General features: G+C 33.7%; 1 long non-coding RNA gene across 1 annotated transcript; it reads left to right on the top strand.

Annotated features, from left to right (window-relative positions):
- Positions 1-274: 274 nt before the first annotated feature.
- On the top strand, positions 275-6,828 carry LOC117121589. Its single transcript, XR_004447602.1, has 2 exons — positions 275-333; positions 4,028-6,828. It is a non-coding gene; the product is annotated as an uncharacterized LOC117121589 (long non-coding RNA).
- The last annotated feature ends 434 nt before the right edge of the window (positions 6,829-7,262 follow it).

Genomic DNA, 7,262 nt, shown 5'->3' on the forward strand with positions numbered 1-7,262 from the left:
GATGTGTGATTTGCTTATGGTTGTGAAATGAGGACATTATTATGCCTAAATATGGATGTGATATGACACCATATATTGGCATTCCACACAAGTTTGCCACATAAAGTGTGGATCGAGCTTAAATCAATCATAGGCCTACACATTTTTTATTCCTTCATGATAGAATAGTTCTTTAGTGTTAGTACTGTTACATATAGTCCGTATACATGTAAACACAAATGTTTCACGTTCATATTTTGCTATAGATGATTATTTATATTGTTTATTGTTTTACAGGAAAGCAAAACAACAAATACGAAACCTGTCAATGAATCAGAAACAAGATGAAGATGTGTACGTAAATCAAAGTTCAATCATTATTCAAGCAAATAAGAAAGATGTATCCGAAGATGTGTGTATTCTATGCCAACTGAGCAACATATCTACACAGATTTGAAGACAAAATAAGCAACACGAAATTATTTACAAAAATCATTAATGTATTATTATTTTGTCAAATTCTGAATAATCTTTTTTTTTTCTCTCTAACTTTATTTCACCATCATTTTCTCTGATTTTCAATCATTATGGTCAATATTATACAATCAATATTGTAGACTTTTAAGCCAAGTTCCAGAGGGAACACATTTTTTTTTATGTGTTGTACAACTGCTTTTTCTAAGACACATATATTAAGAAAAAATACAGAATTTTTAATATTTAAAAACGGGGGTTATACTGACCAACGTTTGATTGAAATCAACCCAACCGTTTGGCTCTAGTATCGTTTTGAAATGTTGCCAGCTGAAGAAGAGGAATCCGAAGAACGCAAAGAAAACAGAAGCCAGTCTACCACCTGCGGCTGACTAAGGCTTAGTTCAGACTAGGTGGATAAACCCGGCTCAACTCACCGGGTTTATCCACCTGCCAGTCTGAACTAGCTGGCTTATATATATTATATTAACTAGGCCTGGCGCGCCACCGTGTTTAACTTTTCTAAGCCGGGCTTTAATCGTTGCGAGGGGGGGGGGGGTCTTGCATTGCCTTGACTTCCGGGTAACAAAATGACCAATCAACAATCAATTACGTACGCTGTGTGCGAGCGCACGTTTCGCGAGGAGCAATGTTTTGAAACACGTTTCCTGGTTACGGTTCATTATTATGCAAATTCTCGCCTGGCTAAACCCGCTAGTCTGAACGCCTGGCAAAGTTAATCCGGGCTTAACGTTGAGCCGGGCTTATCTCCAAGTCTGAACGTAGCCCAAGTAAATAACGGAATCATTTCAATTTCAGTTATTTTACCAATTCCAAAGTTTCAAACATTTTGGCATTTATGCAAAACCGACCTGCACACCTGCGAAATCGGAAGACACAGGATGTGTGATTTGCTCATATATGGTTGTGATATGACGACATTATATGGGCATTCCACACAAGTTTGCCTCATAAAGTTTGCCTCATAGAGTATGGATCGAGCTTAAATCAAACATAGGCCTACACATTTTTTGTTCCTTCTAATAGAAAAGATCTTTATGGTCATTCCACATTTTTGGCTCCGCCCCAGCATTTTCTGATGAGTTAGAGCAATTTGAAATTTTCATGAGATTTGGCTAAAAAACTCACTTTCTGACAGACAACTGCTGATATCTCTCTTGAAACTCAACGTATATAAATTCTAATACCGTTGGATAGAGAAGAAGATTCTCTTTCCAATGATATGCAACTCGATGATGTCCGGACTAGTGACAATTATTTAGGTCAAGTCACGTGACCTTGACCTTTAACTGAAAATATCACAAAAGTATATATCTCGATTTTTGGAAAATTCACACCTCAGTTAGGACACTTAGCCCACATGATGCCCCTAAAGTTTAATTGTGGGCAAATGAAATATATTAGCTCTAGACTAGGTATTGATAGTTTCACTGAGTTTCCAGCAAATCTGCTGATAGATTCTATAATAATTGGCACCATAGTATAGTGAAAAGTGAAAATCAGGGGCCCCGTGACCCTTTTTGTGGGACTAAGGTTTCACTGCTGATTTATCATCACTAGCGTATAGATAAGCAATTGAGCGAAGGAAAAACTCTAGAAAAAGGGCGGAACATATGTTTTTGGTGGCCATTTTCAAAATGGCCGCCAAAATTCTGATATTGACTAATAACTTCAATTATATCCAATGAAAAAGGGCAAATCTGGTGTCTAACTATATGTTATTATGGTCACTGAAGCCAATGAGACAGGTTTTGAAAACGTAAAATGGCAGCCATATTGAAATTCAAGGTGTCCGCCTTAAAAATGGTAAAATAATGTTCAGTATAATTCCACATTTCCTCTATGGAAAATGGTAAATTTAGATCTAATCATATGATTTTGGGCTCTCTGAATACAATAAATATAGTTTCAAAAATTAAAAGTTATGATGGTAGCCGTTTGAAAATTCAAGATGGCCGCCATAAATATCCTCAAAAATCGAATATTTTAGTTTGTAATTCCAATTCTCTGATGAAAAACGCTAAATTTGGTGTCAAATTATATGGTTTTGTGTCAACTGAGTTGAATCAATAAATATGATTTCAAAAAGCTATGATGGCAGGCATTTTAAAATTCAAGATGGCTGCCATGAAAATTGTCAAAAATCAATATATAGAGAGACACAACATGTGATTAGACACGAAATGTATTGATTTTCGACAATTTTCGTGGCGGCCATCTTCACTATTAAAATGGCTGCCATCCTATCTTCTTTGAAATCATGTTTATTAAACTCAGTTGACACAATAGCATATAATTTGACACCAAATTTAGCATTTATCATCAAATAGAAGTGGAATTACATACCAGAATATTCATTTTTTGATGGTTTTTATGGCGGCAATCTTGAATTCAAAATGGCTGTTATTCTAGATTTATAAAACCATGTATATGTTAAAACATCAAATTTAGCAATTTTCTTATGGGAGAAGTGGAATTATATACTAAAATATTCGATTTTCAGGATATTTATGGCGGCCATCTTGAATTTTAAAATGACTAACATCCTAGCTTTTTGAAATTATGTTTATTGTATTCAGAGAGCCCAAAATCATATGATTAGATCCAAATTTGCCATTTTTCTTAGAGGATATGTGAAATTATACTGAAATATAATTTGTTTGACGATTTTTCATCATGAGTTTCAATATGGCTGCAATTTTACGTTTCGAAACCTGTCTTATTAGCTTCACTGACCCTAATAACATATAGTTAGACACCAGATTTCCCCTTTTTCATTGGATATAAGTGAAGTTATGAGTCAATATCATAATTTTGGCGGCCATTTTGAAAATGACCGCGAAAAAAAAATATGTTCCGCCCTTTTTCTGGAGGTTCTCCCTCGCCTAATTTTCTTATTTATACCCTAGTGATGCTAAATCAGCAATGAAACCTTGGTCCCAGAAAAATGGTCACGGGGCCTCTGATTTTCACTATACTATGGTGCCAGTTTCATAGAATCTATTCAGCAGATTTCCTGGAAACTCAGTGAAACTATCAATACCTAGGCACAAAATGTAGTCTAGAGCTAATATATTTCCAAAAATCGAGATATATACGTTTGTGATATTTTTGGTCAAATGTCAAAGTCACGTGACTTGTCCTATATAATTCTCAAAAGTCCGGACATCATCGAGTTGCATATCATTGGAAAGAGAATCTTCTGTTCTATCTAACGGTACCGGAATTTCTCCAATACGTTGAGTTTCAAGAGAGATATCAGTCAGAAGGTAAGTTTTTTAGGCAAATCTCATGAAAATTTCAAATTGCTCTAACTCATCAGAAAATGCTGGCGCGGAGCCAAATATTTCAGTGTGGGGTTATCTCAGGTAGAACGCCCAACATGCAAAATATTGGGCGATTTGAAGGGGGTCGGGCAAAAGTGTGTTGGATTCATATGTAATGACTCTTTATTGTTAGTACTGTTACATATAGACCGTATACATGTAAACACAATTGTTTCACGTTCATAGTTTGCTATAATGGATTATTTATATTGTTTATTGTTTTACAGGAAAGCAAAACAACAAATACGAAACCTGTCAATGAATCAGAAACAAGTTGAAGATGTGTACGTAAATCAAAGTTCAATCATTAATCAAGTAAATAAGAAAGATGTATCCGAAGATGTGTATATGTATTCTATGCCAACTGAGCAACATATTTACACAGATTTGAAGACAACATAAGCAACACGTGGTTGATACAAACCTACGGAATTATTTACAAAATCATTAATGTATTATTCTTTTGTCAAATTCTGAACAATTTTTTTTTTCTCTCTAACTTTATTTCACCATTCTTTTCTCTGATTTTTAATCATTATCGTCAATATTATACACACTACTGTAATAATATAATGTTGTCAATGAACAATTACATAGTTAATTTGCATAGTTAATATAGATGAAAACAAGTAATAGGCCTAAGCCAGTAAATTGAGATTATCAAAACAATTTTGAACGCAACCTTACCATACATATACTTTTATCGTCTTTTTTCACACAAAAAAACAAATTTGACGAAAAATTCGGGAGCGGTTGATGACATACAGATTCCTTAATCTTTAATTTAAAAACTGGTGCCAAAGGCGGCAAGAAGAGTGGTTGCGCTCCTTTTTCTCCCATTGTTTTAATATTGAAAAATCTGTAACTCTTCAACTACTCTCCTACTTTTTTTGTCAAATAAACTTTGTGTCATAGTAAAGTCAGTTGTACAACATATCACAAACATTTGTTTTGTTTTGTTTTTTTTTGCTCCAGAGCCTGGCCATAAATTATTATTATTGACTGTATAAAAAGCAGCTATTGATAAGTTGGTTGAATACTATTGTTCCTGCTTCTTGTGCTGACGTTCACCCGTTCAATCCTCGTTAGCTCCAGACATTTTTTACGTTCAATTTTTACAATGAATGAATGGAATGTTTTATTAACAATTGTTCACAATACTTACGAGCGGTAAAGTCAGGGGAACCGTAACCTTTAGCTTGGCGCTGGTTCGAACGGCTCACTCGCCAATGGTTCTGGTGGTGGAACAAGTCTTCTCGTATAAAGACATTAAATCGTAGGCCCAGTTTTGGCTCCTCTACACTTTAAAGAACCCAGTACATTCTTCGAGAAGAGTAGGGGGTTACCCAGGTGTACTGCTCCATTAAGTCCCCTGTTAATTGGATATGCCAGGTAGGACAGTGATTACTTTTACTTATTGGCATATCCTAGGGGCTCGTTCCGAAGGAAATAGAATGAAAAAAAAAATGAAATCAATACTTAATGATGGTCACAAAACCAGTAGACTTTTAAGCCAAGTTCCAGGGGGAAAAAGTTTTTGATGTGTTGTACAACTGCTTTTTCTAAGACACAAAAAGCATACTTTAAGAAAAAATACAGAATTTTTAATATTTAAAAAATGGGGTTATACTGATCAACGTTTGATTGAAATCAGCCCAACCGTTTTTGGTTCTAGTAGCGTTTTGAAATGTTGCCTGCTGAAAAAGAAGAATCCGAAGAACGCTAAGAAAACAGTCAGAAGCCAGTTTACCTGCGGCTGACTAAGTAAATAACGGAATCATTTCAATTTCGGTTATTTTACCAATTCCAAAGTTTCAAACATTTTGGCATTTATGCAAAACCGACCTGCACACCTGCAAAATTGGCAACGTAAGAGTTAATGACTATCGTTCAGTGGCTTTAAATTCTACGACTTTTGTTTTCATTTCTGGTTTTATTATCAAACTCATTGCAAAATTAATTGAAGTATGAAAAGGTTTACAAAAGCAAAAAAAAATAGTGCGAAAACCCCCCCAATGACAATAAAATACATCAAGAGTAAAAAAAAAGTATCAGCTCAAAAAGGGTAAAAATATTCAAAAAGATAAAAGACCATTAACAATAAAAACTATAGACCAAACACCAAAAGCAACTGAAACACAAAACAATTACAGCAATAAAATCGATAATTAATATCAAAGGGCAACACTCAAAAATCATACAACATCCAAATTATTATTATCATACAAATTCATTATTGTTGTTAATAAATATTATTGAAATATAAGATTTACATAAATATAAATAATGGAGACTGTAGTAAAGTCATTATAAAGTCAAGAAGGGGAAGAATAGTTCCTACCCCGCTAGAAATTATTGAGTCCACTTGAGATTCCGAAAGAATATATATGGTCAACTTATGCGGATTTTAAGTTACTCGAAATGAGTATTAACACAAAGCTAATATCATAGATTCTCAGTTTCCTGTGGGAGAGACCACAATTTTGTGAAAATAGGTAGTACGATGTAAGATTCATAAGTATGCCGATAACACATTACGGTAATAATTGGCTATTTAAGAAACAACCAATATAAATAAATTAAGTTAACCGGTTTTTTGCATGGTGTGTTTACCACAATTAGAAACTAAATATTAGTAATACAAAGAAATAATCATTTACTTTAGAAGGATAGGCACATGACACGCCCATCTAACTATTAAATAAGCTGCTGTCGAACAGGTACAAGAATGTAGATATTTTAGGTAGGCCTACTACTATCATTAATAAATTAATAAGATGGGTTGGAACACTAACTCAATATTATGATTATTATAGTATAATAAAACTCGTCAAAGACTACACTTCCTTAGGAAACTTGTTGACAACACAAATTGACAAATGTTGTGTTGTCAATACCTTTAAACTTATTTATCAATCTGTCATACAAAGTATTTGTACAATAGGGTTTTTATTCATGGTAATATGTTTAAAGTAAGTAAAACTAAATTTGAACGAATAAACTACTCTGTAATGATGGACAACACTTATATCTTGCGTGAGTTATTTATTAACTATGGATGGATGGGTTTATTCTAGAATCTAGTAGAGCAGCTAAGTGTAAAAATATTGGCAAGTTGTGCCATGGGCGCAGATTATGGGGACAGGGGTACAGGTCCTCCTTACATATTTTTAATTGGGGGTTAGTCCCCCACTTTTCGGCTGCAATGTGATTTCATAAGTCAAAAAGATGCCTGAAAATTGTTGAAATGAACTGCATAAATGACCCAGGTTTTAACGAAAGAGCCTTGTACTATGAGGCGTAAAATGTACTTTTATTATCTAACAAAATTATATACATATACTGTAATGTAAAATGTTGAATTATATATTAAATAATGATTTATATATATATATATATATATATAATTTTGTTACACAATGAAGTACATTTGGCGCATTATACATAAATATCTTAATAATT

Source organism: Anneissia japonica, unplaced genomic scaffold, assembly GCF_011630105.1.
Source record: "Anneissia japonica isolate Jap-2015-1 unplaced genomic scaffold, ASM1163010v1 scaffold18213_len63581_cov115, whole genome shotgun sequence".
Lineage (NCBI taxonomy): Eukaryota > Metazoa > Echinodermata > Crinoidea > Comatulida > Comatulidae > Anneissia > Anneissia japonica.